This window comes from Calonectris borealis, chromosome 16 (genome assembly GCF_964195595.1).
Source record: "Calonectris borealis chromosome 16, bCalBor7.hap1.2, whole genome shotgun sequence".
Taxonomy (NCBI): domain Eukaryota; kingdom Metazoa; phylum Chordata; class Aves; order Procellariiformes; family Procellariidae; genus Calonectris; species Calonectris borealis.
The window spans coordinates 10,824,706-10,845,502 of NC_134327.1; the positions used below are offsets into that span (position 1 = coordinate 10,824,706).

At 43.4% G+C, this 20,797-nt stretch overlaps 1 protein-coding gene across 1 annotated transcript in view; it reads left to right on the forward strand.

The window, feature by feature from the left end:
- FAM20C (FAM20C golgi associated secretory pathway kinase) overlaps window positions 1-20,797 on the forward strand; it is a 60,083-nt gene that overhangs the window by 23,794 nt on the left and 15,492 nt on the right. The gene's annotated exons all lie outside the window — the stretch shown is intronic.

The following is a 20,797-nucleotide window of genomic DNA, read 5'->3' on the forward strand; positions in this document are numbered from 1 at the left end:
CCCCGGCAATGTAAGTCTATCATTCTCGATGCAGTAGGACAGTTTGGAAAAGCTCCCTGGTCCCTCTTATCTAACTGTACTGTTATTAGATTATTGGATTCTCTTTTCTCTCCCTTCCCCTAAAAATTCACTCACTGAAAGGGTGAAATTGCAGTGTATTGAATTGCCTGATATTGCACCGATTCTTTCTTGCAATATCTTCTAGATTTTAATAGCTACAGGCCTTGAAACTATTTTGGTGTTACCAAAGACATTTAATACCTCTGAACTTAGGGAAGGTATCTTCTGGCACTCAGCAATGACTCCAAAGCCCCAAAGAATTACACTCAAGAGCCTTGAATTTCAAAGCCTGACATCACCGCGAGCAACGAATACAAATCCATCAACAGGAGCAGGATTTTAATTGCTTTTGAATGATTCTATAGAAATCTAAAATTGCTTTGTGGGATGGAAGAAAAATCCCCACTTTTATCTGTGAAGAGGCTTTAATTCTGGCGAATAAAATAAGTGGCTGCTGTAATAATACAAGATTTTTTCCCTCTGACTGTGTAGCTGTTCCTTCAGCCCCTGCCTGCTGGGATTTTATCCTTGAGCAGTGAGACACCGGAGTTCATCAGATATTATACGTGGCAATTGCCAAACCAGGAGAGGCTCTTTGGTGGCTGGAAGATTTGTGCTTCTATTACGTTAGCTGTTAAAAAATGAGACCACCTGCATTCTTTTGCAATGTGACCTTCTCTAGCTGGTCATATGCTGTGTTTTCTCTGTGATCTGATCTGATTTTAAGGGTAATCAAAAGGCCAACAGTGCTTTAAAACCCAATAATACCTTCACTCTTGCTTTACAGTTTTCTTTTCTTATTTTTTTCTCTTTTTTTTGTGAAAGAACAAAAATCTCTGCAGACGTTTCTACATCTGGCTTAGCTTCTGGTTAAATGCACCCTCAGGGAGTGCTGGAAAATATTACTTCTCCTGTTTAGAAGAGAAGTAAATGAGTCATGTTTTCCAAAGTAGTTTTCAAGGAAAGGGATATCAGAAGTTGTGTGTATTTGCCTGTTTAATAGATCTGGTGAATACTTAAAAATGGTCTGCATTGCAAGAGGAACAACACCGGAGTGTGAATATTTCCATTGCCTTGGCAAATGGCAAATGCCTTTACAGCTGGCGCGGATGAAGGGAGCGTGCACCGCTGCGCCCGTCCGGGGACAGAGCAGGTTGTGATGGTCCCTTCCCTGTCCCACCCTTCTGTCATGTGTGGGGTCAAATACTGTGGCTGTCCCTTGGGCTGGGGTGGGACGGAGCCAGGCATCCCCCTTGTGTGAAGGGAGGAGGAGAGCAGCGTGTCCCCTGCCCTGGGCAGGTCTGCAGGCAGAGCAGAAGGGTTTTCCCCCTCCTTCACCTCCCGGGTGCACTGTAAGAGGGGTCACGTCCATCTTCGGGGGTCTGGGGCTGTCGGGTCTCTGCGGGCGCAGTGGAAGGACTCTCCTGGGTTTTAGAGGGAACCAGATCTGGCCTCTCATCTTATCTCAGCATTTCTGTTTGTGAATCAGCTGGAGGAATCCCTTTCCCCTGACCTAAAATACTCGGGATGCCTGAGGGAGGTACCACAGAAAAGGAGCTACTCAGGGCCCCCAAACTGGAGACCACAGTGGAGACGGGGAGCCTGTCCCATCTCTGCCTCTCCACGTGGCTCCTCGCCAGAGAAACCCTTTCTGAAACCTTGAATAAGCCTCAACCCAGGGCAGGGCACGAAAAAGGCGCCGTATCCCCCATCTCCACCCAAACCAACCTCACTGAGGTAGCTAAACCTTTCCAAAGGCTCTCAAGGACATTAGCAGGCATCTCTCAAGTGGAGCCATAATAGCATCTAACACTGCTCAGCAGTAACATTTCCTTAACCAGGTATTGAAATTATTATTGAGCTTGTGTTAGGGAGAAAAAAAAAAGACAATCTAGTTTTTTATATTTTAGTTAGCATTAAACTTACAAAAAGGTGATTAGTTGCAGCATCTGGAATTCTGCACTGCTATTTTTCCTGTCATTTGAAGCATGTTGATACTAACATGTATTAAAGCACAGAAAACCTTCCTATTGAGGGCTTTAAAATATTTTTAATTATTTTCAGAAATAAACCTAGCCATTATTGTGTTTTTGAAGGACAATTATTTTGTCCTTTCTTGCATAACTACACGTTTTAAAATACATTTTAAAATAATTATTTTTAAATTGTTTTTCTTCAAATTGACCATAACAAACCAGACAAATCTCTTCAGGATTAATTTTCCACCTAGCTGAAGAAATTAGCTATTGCTTTTTCCCTCCCACCTCGAAGCCGTGCTGGAATGGTTACCTGGATACCCTGCCTGTAAAGGATGTATGTGCCGAAGCAATTTAAATAGCCTGATTTGTCATCTAACTGCAGACATCATTAGCAAAGCATTATTTGGCTGGAACATTGTAGGCTGAACATGGATAACTCCTCTGTGTCGAGGAGAGATTTAATTTAACCACCTTGTGACCAAATATTGCCTGTCTTGAGCGTGGAGCTGCAGCAAGTCTAGAGTGAGGAATACGAGCTGTATCTGGGTGGGAAATTATTTTCCTGTGGTGTATAGCTGTTGGAGATGTATTCTGCATCAGCATGAAAACAGGCTTTTTCAAATATGTTGTTTCAGAATCTACTGCTTTGTTTGTTTTGGGGCAAGGAGATAATTTTCATATGATGAAGAAGAGAGAAGGGAAGGAAATATAAGCCTGGCTTTTGCTTTTTTCCCTGTAACTTTTCTCCTTGTCACAGTCCCCATTTCAATTTATTCCTCTGGTTATCGTCTCCGTTTTTAAAATGGCAATTCCATCAGGATGGAAGGACCCTTATAAGCAGGTGTTTAAAAACAAGCTGGTGGCATTACAACGATGACTTGAAATGAATTTTACTGCATATGATAGTGTGTAAAGCAGAAAATCCTCTGATAAATCCTGCATGTTAGAAGGCAGAAATAGTTAATTCCCTGGAATCTGACCATTGAGCGTGGTCAGGGAGGTAGTCTGTGCATAACAATCAGGATTGCGTAAAAACAAATCTGAGCTTTGAAAAGAGGGTTTTGTTAGTTCTCAGATCACTTCTTGGGTCTAGACTGAACCTAACATACCATTTTAAGGCTTTAACCAAAATCAGGTTATTTATTATTGATTCCGGTATGATTTGGAAAACTCAGCTAAAGTCTGGAGATTTGTCAGGTAGGTTCAATAGACCTGCATCCTTCCACCTAAGCTAATTCTGCAGCTACAGCTGAATTGCAGGAGCACCACAATTGCATAGCTGCCAATTACATATTCCTGAACATCCTTCTTGGTAAATCAACTCCCAAATCATGTTCAGGAATCATAGTCTTAAATGAAGCGCGGTTGCAAAATATTCTGCTGATCTACGGTGCAAGTCCTTTTCCTTTAGTCGTAATTGATGTTACGAAATATTTTATGGCTTCTGTCATTAGTATTCCCAATTGACTCGATCTACAATTCATTTCATGTTGTAAAAATGCTAAGAATTTTCTACTGATTAGCAGCAAGAGTAGGGCATGTTTCTAGATTTATCAATATGGGATATTTTTGGGTGGGTAAGGAGTCTTTTACCTTTGAATTAAACTGTGTCTAGACGCTCTTTTTTTGTTACAAATCTAGCAAAATGAAGATACTTTTGGGGTAGTAATTAAATTCTTTCAGTGACATACAGTCTACTATGCACAAGGCTTCAGTATAATGAATATATTTATTTCCAGGAAATCTACAGTATTTTTCATGCCATTTGTAGGACTCAGCATATAAATAATGCAGACCATGCTGTGCTGCTTTTCAGTTCATCCCAGGAAATTATGCCATTAAAAATGCCACAGTTCTTTCAGGCACACACAGACACAGCAGGTAAAGAGAATATTCATGTGATGCACAGTGACAGAAGCCGCATCAGCTAATACATAACCCTGCAAAGCACACCTCAGACGATGAAATTGTTTTCAGTAATTATAGCGTGGAATGAGACTGTTGTTTAACTTAACATCAGGGCAGTCAAACTATCATCCATCAAAGTGGGCTCTGAATTTGTAACCCAGGGTTAGGGCTCGGAGGTGCAAAATAAGGTGAAGTGAAATGAAGAGCACTGGAGCCTCGCCTGCCACTCCAAACACGCACCGTCAAAAACCGTAATGAAAAAAAAACTTCACTGGAGCGGTTTTGGAAATAAAAGGTCCCCATAAATTCCTCACAGACTTGTTTTTGTTTGAGAGCACATGTTGCTATTTGAAATCTGCAATTCAGATGTTAAACTATCTCCTCCGCAAAAGTAGTGGTTGCTCTTGCAGTGTTCAGACAGCAAAGCTCAGCCGGTGTATAAAAGCACAGTCGTGTCCCTTTGCTCAGTAAGGTAGGAGTGTTTTGTGTGTTTAAGAAGGAAAATTTACCATCTACCATTCGTAGGCATTACTTACGCATACGCAGAGCTTTAGTACGTGTTGCAAATGGAAATCAAGGACATGATGTGCCTGGAAGGAGTTTATCTAACTATTTATGGGCTGATCACATTTTGAGCTAGGACTGACTTGGTTATTTTTAGTTAAATAACGTTACAGTAGTAGTTGCGTTTATAAAGGAGCAAGAAAATTCTCCTGCAATTCACAGACCTTTCTTGCTGGGTCTCATTTCAAACCTTAATGTCCCTGGAGGAGAAGCTGAAGCCCTAATGCCGTGGAGCTGCCCGTCTAATTGTGGATCAATGAGTTGCAGCTCAGAGACAGACTTTAAACTCCCACAAAGCAGCTTTGTGTGGCTTTGTGCCTTTCCTTCTTCCCTCCCAGCTCTGCGCAGAGCACTCGAATGGGTTTTGCCAACTTGGAGCCACCCGCTCTGGTTTGGAAGTGGACCGTGTCTGCTCTCTGGCAACCCAGGTTAGGTTTTCCCATCCCTCAAAGGTGGTACCCATGTGGAGTGCCTGTGTTTGCCCGGTGGGTTTGGAAGAGATGAGTTTTCAGAGTGGGAGTTAGGCGTAACTGGTACAAAGGGACTTTGTGCAGGAGTGAATTCAGCTGAGCACGAGGCTCATGTGCGAAAAGTTTTTGCTGGATCTCTCAGAATAGTTCAAAAAGCCAAAAAACCTCACTGTCTTTGAAAAAGAGCCTCGATCTGCTTTCTCGTCTTTATTTTCATTATAAAAATCAACAATTTCAGGCAGTTGCTCTTCGATATGCCTTTAGAAAGAAGTTCCAATAACTTTAGAGATGCAGATGTAAAACATAGCTACAGCACATCATTAGCATTCTTTCTAATAAAAAAGGAATGGAAAACCATTAAAACTCATGAAATAACAGGGCAGAAGTATATCGTTTAATATGGTCATCTATTTGGAAATGCACATTGTGCATAAATAATCAGACGTATCAGCAGGGACTCCGCAGCCATCTAACAAGTAAGTTGTTTTGCAGTTGCCATCTGACCTGTAGATAAGTGGAAACAATGTCTTCATTAAACTTGCAAAACTGAATATTAATCATTAGCAAAACCAGCACTGCAAGATGCAAGGGAAGTCTTGCTATGTCCCCGGGAGCAGTGTGCGTGTACCTAATGGTAGGATTTAACTATTAAGGTCATATCAGAAATAGATCTGCTATTTGGCCACAGCGCTTACTGGCCTGCCAGAAAGGCAATCGGATTTAGGATGTAGTTTAAAGACTTACTGTATGTTGGGGGAGGAAAAGGTGTATCTGGAAATATGTCCTAAAAGACTTGACTTCACAGACAGTGTCCAATAAAGAGTATTTAGTGGGGATGAACTGGGTTTTTAGTGGGGATGAACGTTGTACTGAATGCACTTCCTTAGTGACTGACTCGCTCCATCGCTCCCCATCCTTTCCAGCAAGCTATGAAGCGATCTGTTCTAGTGCAGAGCTTTTGGAAAGCATGTTTTCCAACCCTGCCTGAGACTGCTTTAGTCTAGTCGAGTCTGTACAGGCTTCTCCAGTGCCTTCTAATAGCACTGAGCTGAGAGACTAATATCTGCCAGGTAGGGTTTGTTCTCTTTTCTTCTTATTCTCTCCTTGGGGCATAAAAGATTAAGAACAATTGAGTGTTTAATTTTTATAGGACTTTACTGAAGGTTTTTTTTGGTTTTCAATGTCTGCACTGCTCTGTCCTCTGCTCCCTGTTAGCGGAGGTGGACCAGAGCTGGGTGACGGGAGGAGGAGGTGGTGATGCCCTGAGATTCCCGGGACAGTTCATCTCACAGTCCTAGTTATGTAGGTGAAATCCCTAATTTAAAGAATGTGATTAATGTGCTGGTATGGCACCAGTGTATGCGATGCTGGAAATCAAAGGGTGAAGCTAATATTTTTAAAGATGTGACTAAAAAGATCTATATGTAGAAAATGAAATGGCAAATTTAATCCTGCTTTGCACCTTTTGGGTCATTTTGTAGGTGAGCAATGAACCCACTTTATTTTGTTTCCTTTGTTTTCCCCTTCTACCTGTTTGAACCAGTAAGCCGATTCAGTCAGAAAGTAGGCTGACTGTCTGTAACTAATCCTGTCATACTTTCTTGACATTCATATTGCTGCTGAGCATTTCTGTCAATACAATCATTGCCTGTAGCTGCATGGAAAACAGTGCCCAGGAAAAAAAAAATAGGTTTCATTCTTAACAATATTTGTGATAAAATGAAGATCTTCACTCAACTTTATTGGAATTTACTCAGGCATTTAGTAATAGCAGCCTGCTGGAGATTGCTGAGGAGGGAACTTGAGGGACCTGTAATAAAACACAAGAAGATGGCTTGTGTATTCTTTTTTATCCAAGATCTCCGTCCTGAAAGTGTCAGAGACACAGTGTGCTTTGGACAGAGTTGAAATTCCAATATTAATTTAAGACCCTTCTACTCCTATTCCTCCTTAATCCTGCAATATCCACCTTGATATTAGCAAGAGCTGCGGAAGATGTCATGGACGTATTTAAACTAAACACTAAAAACAGAGGTTATGACTTCTGTCCCCCATATCCAGGCGTGGACAAGAACGGGATGTTTGCTGTCGCAGACGGCTCATTTAGTTATTTACTTTAATCTGCATTTGCTCCACACTCCACTGAAGTCAACGGGAGGCTTTTCCCATGACTTCGCTGGCCTTTAAATTTGAGTATGGGCAGGTGGTGTAGTTTATGAACTGGCTCTGTCCTTCCTCATCCAGTTCACCTTGAACTCAGTGGGAGACCTTTCACTGAGTAGAAGGAGAGTTGGATCAGACCCAGAGAAAAACACTAGGTGCTGAAGGAATGAGATGATGAAGTTCAGAGATTAAATGATGCGATCGCTTTGCTTCGTGATATACTCATCCTCACAGTTCATATTGAAAGGTAGGAAAACCGAAACACAAGCGTCCTTGGCTTTAGGAAAAACATAGTCGTTTCTTTGAAACCAGACGCCCACAAAACTCCTGTGGGCTATGCACACACATATCTATCGCACTGTACGTTAGATAAGCTTCATATTTTGTAGACATTTAAACGCAGTTAAAAATTCAAGGAGAAGTAGCCAGACATGCACTGTTAGAGCAAAGCAGCTGCACGTCATAAATCAGCTCCATAAAGAAAATTTTGGCAACCATGTCGTTTCACTAAAGGTTTTACTGCACATCCTTTGCAGATTTTTCCTCCCTTCTCTTGTCCTCTACTTTTGTCTCTTTTTTCTAGGGCTGTTTTTTCTAACCTCTGCTTTTATTATCAACCCTCGCATACTTTACTGTAATCTCCCCTTATCTTACCAAGCAACCTCAACATAGGTAGGCTTTTAAGTTGAAATTAGCCAAAACGCCTGTACACACAGATGCACACACACACATACACCCTTCTGTATCTTCACTCCAGGTTTGAGTGGATGCTTTTTTGCGATCCACCAGGCGTGAATATTTCTCTGCACCTGGAGCAGAGGAGTTCACCGAACGCATTGCACTTGATGGGAGATGTTTGTGTGAAACAGCCATTGCCCCAAGCAGCCAAGGCAGCGAGAGTCTTCCTTCCCTTGTAGTGCTGCGGAGCAATTCCCCTCACATCCTTCTGCTCTTTATTTTTTCATATGGGATATTTTTCAGAGATTTCAATAGGTCTTTTTTTTACTTAAGAGGAGCAGGTTAGGCCAATACTGAGCCCTTTTGAAATCCTGCATCTACTGTCCTTTTAAGTGATGCTCCTGAAAACCTCCACCTCCATTTTCTTCCTAAAATGCTGTGTCTATAACTAGGATCAAAGGAGGAGGGGGATAATGCTCTGTGGAGAGCGGGGACTGCACTTGCAGCCCCCAGCAGCAAGGCCCATGTGGAGGCCGGGAGGTTAAAATCCTCCTTCTCCGTGGAGATGCAGAAGAGGGAAGCGATGCTGATACAGCTTGATATTCCCCTGGGAGTAACACGGTGACTCTCCGTGGGCTGCGGAGCGTTAAGCCACCCTTTATCCAGATGGTTGCAAGCTAAAAGGACCCTGATGTGTAATTTCCAATGTAATTTGTGACTCATGGTGCCTTTAATATAAAGCGCGGATTAGCGGTGGGGTTTTCCAGCCTGGAAGAGGAGAATTTTAGGGAGAAAGTAAAGGTCTTATAGTTTTGTAAAGCAGCACAATTAATCTGTGAAACAGCTACAAAAAAGGGCTCCCAACACAGTACACTCATACTCATGCAATAAATGAACAACCAAGGTTGAGAAAGATACAGTTAGTTAATTCAAGTTTAGCCAGGGAGTGAAACGTTTGGGTTAATTCTAAGATGGTCCATGGATTCTTTCTTCTTGAAAAGTTAGGGCATCCTCTGACCGAGGCTGAGAAATGCTGTTCCAAGTACTCGAGAGGTTTAGGAGCACCCTGAGGTATTTGTGCCTGGCAGCTGCCGGTCAGAAGGTAACTACCTGCGAAATGCTCAAAATGGCAAAGTGGTGATGTCAGCACATTCCCAAACATGTAACACTTTGCAGACGGGAATAACCCAGGTGGGACATGTGTCTGTCAGGGGAAATCAGCCTCAGAGATGTGTTGATCAGCAGTGGGATGGGGTCAGTGCCCATGCACAGCCGGACAATGGTGAGCAACAAAGTGCTGTTCCGTATTCCTTGTTTAGGCAAAATTCCGGTTGGGAAGAAAGCACATTAAAAGATGGAAGTTTACCCATGAACCGCAGAACCAGCTCGGGGCAAAGAATAAGTTAGACACCCATCACGGAGATCGTGTTTGCTGACAGGAGGAGTAGTAACGAGACAAGAGTCAAAATAAAATAAATAAAAAAAGAGAGAGGTTGCATAGTTTGCTTTATTAGAGCAATGAAATACCACACCATGTCAAAGCAATTCCCATTTCTTTTGCAACCACAAAGTAGTCTGAAACAGGCAATTACATCTTCTTTCCAGCTCAGGGAGGCACATCACCCTTTGCCACACATTAAGGGATGTTAATAGCAGCGGTAAGGGGAGTTCAGGGGTGCCTGTGCTTTATTGGGAAATCACACCTCGGAGGAATTAGAAACACTCAGCCCTGGGGAGCCATTATCTCGCAGTAACCACATGCCTGCTGTCCTCAGTGGCATAATTATGGAAGATTTCAGGATTTGGGATTGAAAAAAGCTTGAAAAGCAAAATTTGGAGTTCTCCTGGGGAATATCCCCCTCTGACCTGCACAAGGACTGGGCACCAGCCCATCCTCTGGACCCCTGTTCGGGGCACTCCTGGGGGGACTGGTGTGTAGTGGCTCGAGCTGAACCGTCCACTGGCACGCAGATCTGGGGTTTGCAGGAGGAAATTGCACAAGATGCTTCACTGTTCTGATCCCCTGCTTCTCATTTTGTACTGGATGTGAGAACAGTATCCAGACTTTACCAGATAGCTGGTAAAAGCCGCTCGCTGTACAAATGAGAATTTCATGCTCTTTTTTTATGTATTGGTCTACACATGCACACCATGTAGGCTCTGTCCTATTAATGATTTTGACAGTAATTAATTATCTGCAAAATCTTGGGCACTTAACTCAGTGTAATTCAGTGTTCAGTAGCTCTTGAATGGTAAACTGTAAATAAAAAGCCAAAAGTGGGTAGGTGGGAAGGGAGGAGGGAGCATGCCATAAGTTAGCATGGTTGCTCCTTTGGGGTCCTTGGGAAAGTGGAGCTCCCCTATACAAACGCAGATATATGGTCACTCATGACACAAAATAGTGAAATTTCAAAGGATTTTTCACTTTCATAGCTGGAGGCTGAGCATCCTTTTATTTATTCTTCCAAGCCACGGTAAAGTGACAGCCTCATTGTATGGCTGATAGAGAGGTGTGATTGTATTAGGCTTTATCGCTATTATATGATCTTAAGAACTGCAAACATTTCGTTTGAGAGAGAGAGGAGAAATTCAAACTCTGGACTACAAACTGAAAGAGGGAGCCTGCACCGAATGGGCTGAATACAGAGTGCAAACACTGCGGCACTTCTCGTTGTGTCAATATTCAGTCCAAACAACTTCTTCCACTTGGGCTGAAGAGGAAAATGTTGGGTCCGTATTGCTCATACGTACTGCCTGTGGCCCATCAGCCCGTTCCTGTACCTTGCACAGCTCAAACGGCGTTTCTAGAACACGAGAGCTCATGAAAGTTGTCTGAGCTTACTAGATCTATTTGTATTTCCCTGTGTGGAGCAGGAGACACATTGAAAGCAGGATTTTAGCTTTATTTCTTGTTAGTCTGGCAATAAAAGTAAGAAAAGTAATTATTTTTTTGTTTAGAGGAGTTGCAGTGCTTTGTGTAGTGCAGATACTCGGGTACAAGGAGTCTTGAGCACACCTAGGACCTGCAGACCTCAGTGTCAACCTGAAAGGTGACGGCTGGCCTCTACCAAAGCCCATGGCCAAACTGGTTGTACTTTTGGCAGAATGACGCATTTTTTCCCAAAGTAGTTGTTGTCGTGGGTGGGAGAAGAAGAAGAAAAAATAACTGTGAGTCTGGAAGCAGACGGGGTGAGTGGCCAGAGCTGCTGCGGGGATCTGGTGCTTATCACCGGCTTGTTCTTGCAAAGTGCTGAGCACAAAAGAGCTCCAAGGAAGTCTTAAGTCTGTGCTTGACTGTCAAGGACGCACATAGTTCACTGGCTATATGTGTGCCCAAAGTTAAGCATGTGCTTAATGAGGCTGGAGTGCTTCGCTTAGGGCAGAGCTGAATCCTTAGCAGCTCCATGTTTTGCAGCTTTTGCTGAAAAACGGGGCTAATATTTTCCTGCTTCCCGGGAGATTTTGAGGACAAGCGTACTAGCATTCGTGGTTCTCGTAATGATGTCAAGGAAACTTATGAATAAAAAGGAAGAAGTTATATATCAATACATCAGATTCACAGTAATTACTTTTTCCAACCTATTTTGAACGGGAACCTATTGTGAACCCTGGAATTTCAATGGCACATACATCACGTACAGCGAAAAGAAAAAATCCAACAAGCTGAAAGAAATTTGAGCTCTGCTATGCTTCTAATATGTTTAATGTTATTGTTCCGTTAAATCCCTACCCTTAATGACCCCAGACATATTAAATAACATTCTCAGGGCTGAAGAAATGCTTCAGACTTCTAATTTTACAAATATTTTTCCTCCTGCTCTCTCAAAGCTCTACAAATGTTATATATTGAAAAACTGTAGAAAATATTTTGCCGTCTTTTTCCTGAAGAAAGGCTGAAGGTACCTGGGCTCACACGGAGCTCTGTTTGCACTGCCTGCTTTTCAAAAATAGTTCTTGCAGCTGTATCATTTTTCACATTTGCAATTTATGGCTAGCAGACAATGTACAACAGAGCCTCAAAGGGATAAATCAAGGGGAAGGATGACAGATATCATGGGCTTGGCATGGCAAAAATGCTCACACCACTTGTTCAAGAGCGCAAAGGAATCCAAGCCGTACAGGGGCAGAAAATATTGATAGTGATACAGTTTCTTAACGAATATACCTTAAAGAAAGGCACAAAATATCATTGTAGCACCTCATTAATGGTGTCTCCTGCTTATTTAATTGCTATGAGGCTTTTTTCTCCCTGCTGTGGCAACAGCATTGACCATATTAACGTTGGCACTGGGAACTCCTTTGCTCTTAATCTTTCAACTCCTGTATGTCAGGTCAGGTTTCTGTCTCAAAGATGAATCAAGCCTTATTTCTGGGTTAAGAATTTTTTTATCTGCAAAGTAAATTAGTGACAGGAGCTTCCCAGAGCTTGCCTTTCTTTTCATGTAATGACTGACTTGTTTTTCTGTTTGAGCCCTGCTTTTTCTGGATGATAGGAAAAAATTTCTATCCAACAGGCATTGCCACTTAGCCACCATGGCATCAATGTTCATCTGTTCTCCATCCCACCAGCATCCCAAAAGAGGGAGATGAAGGTGAATTTGCAGCACGTCTCACACATTTGCACACCTGCAATTTCTGCACGCGTGTGCTGCCTCCTGCGCAATCAGCACACCAGTATGGATTATATATCTCCCACTGAGCTCCCTGCACCGAGGGTAGGCTTCTTTAAATCAAGGTATGAAGACCTGAGCTTCTAATTTTGGAAATACACACTTCAATCCCCACTACTGGCCAAAAAGCAGCCGTGCGTGTCATTACTTACAACAGAAGCAGCCCTGTACACAGCTTGCAAAAGTGGTCGTGAAAAGCATCTTTATTTCACTTACCCCAGCATTCAGGGGTGCTGCTTTTCGGTAATAACTGAGATCAGCCCCTATCCCATAATGTTGGAAAAACTCATCTTACCTCAAGTATTTTAAACTCGCATGCTTTCTAACGCGGTGCCTGCCTCTTCAATTTGAGATGTTTGTGGGGTGCAGGGGAAATACAGGCAAATATAACAAAGAATGGTCCTACTTGTCTGGTCATATCGTGTCCAGGACCACAGCGGGCGGTATTAGATATTGTTGTGTGTGTTGGGTTATACGTTAAGTGCTCCTACGTACATCCATCTAGACTTTGGCTGCACTGGAGCTCACCTCTCTGGTTTTGCATGGCTTACCTGCTTTGTAACAGCATTTCATTTTGCTTTCTTTTCAGCCATCTCCTAAATAATATTATTATTAATAATAATAAGTAATTAATAATAAACATAAACAACCTGTGAATCTGAGATCTGACCAGGCTGAGAGTGCAGCCCCAGCACAGGGACCCCCCTCTTCAGCCGCGTTCCCTGGGAGCAGGAAGGGGACCACTGGCTGTCGCGCCGAGAAGCACGGGTGGGGAAGACATCCTGACAAATGTGCTTACGCTAATATTTTTTTTTTCCATTTGCTTTTCCCATGGTGCCAGGCAGCTACTTACTAGGCAGAGCTGGAAGTAATATTCTGAATCGCTGAAGGAAATTTTCCCAGTTGATCAAACTCTGATGTGTTTTGTGCTGATCAAAGATTCTCTTCATGTCTTCTGTATCTGAAAGCGCAAAAGAATGAATGAAAAAAAGAGCTATTCTTCTGTGCTGGTAGACAATGAAATGATGATTGGTGAGATTATGCCTTGACTTTACTGTCAGCACAATGTCAGTGATGGCAACGCTACAGAGAGGATACATTTTGAGATATTAATACCAAATCGGGATCACTAGAAGGAACAGAAAAGCCCCAAAGAAGAGGAGAACGTCTGGTTTTATTATTATTTTTATATTTTAGTGGAGGATAAAATCAATCTTTCATATTCTTGGATCATATTAGTTACCCTGATTATTCATCCCTTCATATCGTATCTGCTTGTGTAGTCAGGAGTGGTAACTCATGTTTTGCTCTGGTGAAAATCTGCTTTTATGTATATCTCTCTCTCTACATCTCATGCATGGGACGCCAGAAACCTTTCACTGGTGCTGCTCTGAGCAAGGGACTGGTTTTGCCCAATCTTTTCACAAACACCTGATCTATGTAGAGGAATCAGAGGTTGCTTCATTGTCTTCTCGAAACAGTGCTGGTTTTAAGGGGAGAACCTAAAGTAGGCTTTCAAGGCTTTGGGTTGGTTGGGTTTTTAAAGAATTAAAATAAATGAATTGTGCTTAGTAAAGAAGGGGCCTTTGAGCTGAAGAATCTGCAGTCTAAAGGCGTTAAGGCTTAATTCCCAGGTCTTGGCTTGGGGATGCTCTTTTCAGGAGCGGGAGCCAGTTGTTCTGCCATGTCTATCGCATGTATTCCTTCCTCGGAAAGGCTCTCAGGTCAGCTGCAGCAAGTCCTACTGTGATGGTTTGGCCTTGATTGTGGAGCGAGAAGGAAAAGCGAGACTGGAAATTAGCAGAGGAGTAAGGCCAGCACATGGGGACAAGGAGGAGAGGGCTGTAGCCATGGGACTGTGAAAGGACATTTTGAAGAGCACGTTATAGCGACGTCTGTCAAGAATGGTTTAGGTCTAGCTGATCTCACCCTGGGGCCAGGGGATGCGTTAGATGACCTCCTGAGCCTTTTTTTTTTTTGACTTCGCAACTGGAAATGGAAAGAAAACCCACCTTAATATACTGTTTCCCTGAGGATTTTCTCTCCCTCTTCCCCCCACTATCCTCCTGTGCCAGGTAACAAGATATTTATATATACAAATGCTCTTTCGGAAGCTTATTGTCATTCTCTGCATCAGAAGTTTATGATTTATAGGAAGCTAACTGGTCCTTGAGCACGTGCTGTTGTCAAGCTCTCTTTGACTGCTCGGGAGAAAAGCACTCATGCAATAGCATGATCTCGGTATTTATCCTTTTGGCGGTTTGCTAATTATTCCTATTGCTATCACATCCCTGTGCGAATTTCTGTCTTTCTGCCACAGTAAATATTCTCTCATTTTTTCTAGCTGCAGAGCTGCTAGTTAAACGGGAGAAGCCTGAGTATCCTGCAGAGGCCCATATTGTCATTTGGATGATAGCAATGAAACAGGCCAAACATCCTTTCTGTACCACTTAAATTGCATGTCTTTGCATTCCTGGATTGGCCGCTCATTTTCTGGACCATATTCTGCTCTTGTAAACAGCTCGTATCGTTCCTGGGAGTGCTCTTTGTAGCAGAACGCTTTGATAAAGCCAAAGCCATCAGCTGCCAAGACTCCATAAGGAGTCAGAAATAGGCACCAGATATCTTCGCTACTGTAGATGTAGCTGCATTAGCAATGTCATTTATCTTCCTAAGGACTTTCTAAGCCACTAAAATGTATTATAAAATTAAGTGGCATTTTTTCCACCTGTTCTAACTGGTGCCAAATGCATAGAAAGCCCTCCCGGATGATACAACTCTGCATGCAAAATCTAAGTACCCTCCTAAGGACTGCAGCTGCCTCATTTTTTTTCCACGGGCTGCCTCCTTCACTTAGAATAATAAGCTTTAGATTATCTCAGGGCACTCTAGATCCCACTGCTGCACAATCCAATTTGACATAAGGGTTGCGGGGGGCAGAGGAGAAAATCTTGCAAGCAGATGCCGGACTTTCAGTCTGAGTTTTCCACTAGTACAAAGAAGTTCATAGGTGTGGGCTGGGGAGATTTCATGCCTGTCTGTGTGGGGAGAAAGGCTCTCTGGACTTGGTGGAGCATCTGCTTCCGTTGCTTGTTGGAGCAAGGGGCTGCCTACAAAGCCCCACCGTGGTGCTTCCAAGTGCAAGAAGTCCCCAAGTCCCTCCCAGGCCACGAAGTAATTGAAACAGCAGCAAACTGCTGAGTGGCAGCCTTTTAGTCTTGTATTAACTAGGTTTATCATTTAGGTAACAGTGTGTATTAACTGTTGAGCCTGCAACTCAGCTCCAGGACAGGTATTTAAACACCTTAAATACTCCCCGGGAAGAGAGGAAAGCTGCTTTCCAAAGGAGAAGAATAGTGACCTATAGCTGTGGGTAGACCCAGATAATCTCCAGTTATCTGTTCCGATAGCCAAATTACGCTCTTATCAATGTTAGTCCTGTCCCTGCCAATGCAATTACCATGCCTCGTTGGCCTGTTATGTCTCTTAGTGATTTTGCTGCTGCCGAATTTCCCTGGCCGGAGAGGGTCAGGGTCTCCGTCTGCAAAATGGTCTAACCCAAGCAAACCCCCTCCCTGCTGCGGCCACGCTCGTTGTTGTGATCCATAATCATCCCTAATCCCTGTGGTTGATTCCCCTGATTACGTCTCAGAACAGGAGTGCAACCTATTTAAAAGGAGCCCTTTTCAAATCAGCGGCGCGTCCTTTCATTAGTTAAGGTACGCGGGTTTGACACAAAAGGTGTCTCTGAAATGTCTCTGGACTGCGGCATAGGAAGACAGCATGTGTCTGTCAGGATAACACTTGACTCAGATTGGGCTGTTTGCCCTATTTTCTAGCTTTTTGGCCGCTGTACAGATAACAGGACCCCTCCAGAGCGGAGGAAGTCTGGCATCGAGGCAGGATTCTTTCGAGTAATACATGGCCCTGGTGGGTATTAATCCTGGTAATTTAGGCAAGTGGATGCGAGTGATCCCGGAAACTAAATATAGATTTCCGTGTTGAAGGTTTAGTTTCTGTAACGGCATTTTCTGAAATGTCAGAGAGTCTGCAGAGCCTGCAGTCTCACTGTGGTGATGAGATTCATGAGTGGCAGAAAAAAAAAACCCAAGAAATCATTAATGTTGGGTTTTGGGGATCAAATAATTGGCCAAAAAATGTAAAAATGTTTACAGAAACATTTAAGAAAAGCTTAAGGCTTTTATTTCTACACGCAAATCACTATGTTGGTTTATCCAAACACTACTGAGCACCCAAAACAGGTCCCAACCATAGCTAGAATGGAGCTGACTCACCAGATTTATTCATGACTGTTCATTTATCAGAGTAGCTTTATGTCTTCTGTTTGTAAGCATGACTCGCTTTTCTAGCCACAAGATCAGATCACAGTGGCATCTCGTCTTGTGTCAACGCAAACGTGTCCCTGTCCTGTTTAAAATAATTCTTTACTTCCCGTGTTTCCTCTGAGTTGTGTCATGGTGGGGAAATTTTCATGGGCTTTGATTTCCCCTTAGTTCTTCTTTCTCTTCTACTACTGTTACCGTGCTGATTTGTCTTTTCCTCATGCTGTAATTGGGCTGGTGCCACTGTGTAATTTTTAACTGTGTGCAGCATCAACAGACTTCCATCTGTCTCTCCTCCAGAGCTTCCCAGCCTGCCGTTATAAATATCTGCCAAATCCTTCTCCAAAGAGAGGATCACCAGATTCCAACTGTTTGCAAAATAAGAGCCACCGCCAGAAATCCTCTCCCACCGTCTGCAACCTGTGCAGAACCTGTCCCCTGCATGCTGCGAGATGTTACTGCTGGCGCTGAGGAGCTCTCACCGTTGCTTTAATTTATTGTCCCTCAGAAGGGTTCAGCATATTGGTCTGTTTGCTCAAATATCTCATTATGTGTGTCATTTTATTAGAAAATAACCTTCAATAGCCATCAGGTAATAAAACCAGAATAACTTGAGGGTTGGGGTTTTTTCCCCCTTTAAAATGCAATTCTGATTTAAGACATGCTGTGGGATGGATCGGTTCCAGTGTTGTTTTGTAAGATACTTTCCTTGAGCTGGAGGGGACTCAGGGTGCATGCCCCTTTCCCAGCCTGTCACCTAGAGACCGAGGGCCAGATACCGCCATGTCAACCCGGAGTAACTGCTAGGACCTGCTGACTGTGTGCTGAGAGCAGTTTGATCTGCCACATCTCTATACGTATACGTCAGAATAGATCATTAGAAGAATTAGCACCAAACCAGGCAACGCATTGATTAGATTGCACGCAGTAAAAAAATGAAAGTTTTCTAATGTGGATAAAATAAAATCATGTATAAATACATTTGGATAAAGTAAAAAACATAGATTATGGTGTAAGTGCCCTTTTGGTGGCTGGAAAGCTGCCCAGAGGAAAAGGACCTGGGGGTGCTGGTCGACAGCCGGCTGAACATGAGCCGGCAGTGTGCCTGGGTGGCCAAGAAGGCCAACGGCATCCTGGCCTGTATCAGGAATAGTGTGGCCAGCAGGAGCAGGGAGGTGATCGTGCCCCTGCACTCGGCACTGGTGAGGCCACACCTCGAATCCTGTGTTCAGTTTTGGGCCCCTCACTACAAGAAGGACATGGAGGTGCTGGAGCGTGTCCAGAGGAGGGCAACGAAGCTGGTGAAGGGCCTGGAGCACAAGTCTGATGGGGAGCGGCTGAGGGAACTGGGACTGTTTAGTCTGGAGAAGAGGAGGCTGAGGGGAGACCTCATCGCGCTCTACAACTACCTGAAAGGAGGTTGTAGCCAGGTGGGGGTCAGTCTCTGTTCCCAAGTAACAAGTGATAGGATGAGAGGAAACGGCCTCAAGTTGCGCCAAGGGAGGTTTAGGTTGGACCTTAGGAGAAATTTCTTTACTGAAAGAGTGGTCAGGCCTTGGAACAGGCTGCCCAGGGAAGTGGTGGAGTCACCATCCCTGGAGGTATTTAAAAGACGTGTAGATGAGGCCCTTAGGGACATGGTTTAGTGGGCATGGTGGTGTTGGGTTGACGGTTGGACTCGATGATCTTAGAGGTCTTTTCCAACCTTAATGATTCTATGATTCTATGATTTTAACACTGTTAAAGCCATTCTTATAACAGTCCATTGATTCCATTGATTCCATTGATTCAAAGCCATTTGAGGGTCATGTGGCTTTTTAAGTTCAGTGGTGTACCTTAGGCTGTGATCATCACACGTGTCAGCGTTTGCTGGTGATACGGCAGCTTACTGTGGCTGAGGAATTACCAACGAATCTCTCGAGGTGCTGCTGCAGACATCAAAATAAGGATAAATGTATGTTTGAATAAAACTCTTGCCAGCTGAAGTCAGATCCAAGGAACAAAGTTCTAGTCCTCTCTATGGGATATTGGTTTAAATCAGCAGAAAGGATTTTTCAAGGTTGTTTCAGGAGAGGGTTTCACATTGGATCTGCTACATCTTAGTTCTACAGAGCTTTGCAAGGGAACATAAGGCATGTAAAGCAGATTGAGGATTTGATAAATTCTTCTTCCAGTCTACGTTCAGAATAACCCAATATTTCCAAGAGACAGAAAAGTGGGAGCTGTAACTGTTTGACATGGGCATGGACGATGTGGCTGGAGGGTGTTTTTCTGCAGATAAGTAGAGGGAAGCACCTGAAGCACCAAAGAAACTTGGGAGTTAGTTTCATGATGTATAGTCAGGTTTAAAAAATAGCTATTTCCATTGTCTAGATCGCACTGTGGATTTGGTGTCCATTTTTGAAGGTTTTAGGACAATCAAGTTCATGATTTTCTAGGAGGGTGCGCTACCACTTAATAATACATTATGACAGGAGAGAAATATGTACAAACAAGTCGAAGCCTGCAGGACAGCTATACTTACTCCCAAATGAATAATATCCCCAGCCATTGCCAGGGGTGGCAGGGAGCAAATAGAAAAGTGAAATTAGAGAGACCGGACTATCCCGGCGGTGATGTGCTGACTGCCCAGCACGTCGAGCAGGCAGCGCGAAGGAGCTGGGCTGTGGGTCTAGCTGTGCTTGCAAGATTGAGATCTACACTTTATTTAAGTTTGATTTTCTGGAGCAAGATTTTCTTGTAAGGAACAGCCATGATTTGTTTAAAGTCTTTGGGAGATAAAAAGCAGATGGCATTGATTAGCTAATTAGTAATATTTTCTGCAACTTATCAGCTATGCTGATATGTGTAAAGTTTGCAAAAGCTTGGGATGAATCTTTCTCTCTTTGATTTGTTGAAGAAATCGAATATTTTAAAATCTGGAGGGAAGGGAAAGTTATATACAAATGTGTAATTTTCTGCCCAACAGAAATATGTTAATCTTTTCCTTTGAATTTATATTCAGAGCTCATTTCTTCATTTTTGAGGGGAATATGCACAATGAGGTTGCAGCTTTCCTAGCTCTTGTCTTGATTGAATGGTGTACTGTGAGACGTGCCACAGGTTTCTGGCTCTCCCATATTCCTCTTTGTGGGCACGCTCCTTCTCCTTTTGCATTTATTATGGAGACAAAGCAAAATATTATTTTTTATTTTATGCTAGGCTCACTTTTAGCTTGTGTCCTTATGAACCCTTGGCAGCCACAGCAGCCCCCTAGCAGGACTTCTGCCAAGTGTTGGCCACCTCCATGACCACTACTATTACAGTGGTGCTGTTTTGGCCAGAGCATCACTGGGGTGTTGGAGGACCCTCCACCTTGAGTTACACTGGACACAAGTCAAATATCTTGATGTTGTCTCTATGATGGCAATTGTACATCATTTAGGGCAAGATAGAGTACCTTGCCAAGATCTTAATATAAAGAAGAATGTCTGAGGTAGGATATCAGCCTTTCAGATCCTGCTGGTTGCATAGCAAAATCTTCATATAGCCAAAAAATGTGAGACTCATCTGGTTTCTTCAGCAAGGTGGATACGGGAGGGCTCACAGGCATATACCAGTTGCGGTAGTCATGGTGGTCTTTGTGGGAATGAGCGTGGGTGGACATAGCTTCAGGTTCCCAACAAGCCTTGTAATTAGGACTTGCTGCAAATTCTCTGGAGGTTTGAGCTCTGCACCCGCACCACCCGAAAGCCTTTCATGTGACAAGGTCCCGGTGTAGAAGTTGTATTTTAATTGCCAGTGTGTAGCATGGGTGATGCACGAGCTGTCAGCTGGCCACCTGTGACAGCAGGGAGTGAGAAAGAGCTTTGTTTTCCTCTTCTGGGGAACTGTCCTCCCTTGCAGATGCTCTGCAGAACCGCTTTGCAGTGCTTATCTGCCATTTAAGACTTCAAAATAGGGCACGATGCAGGTTGAGGTGG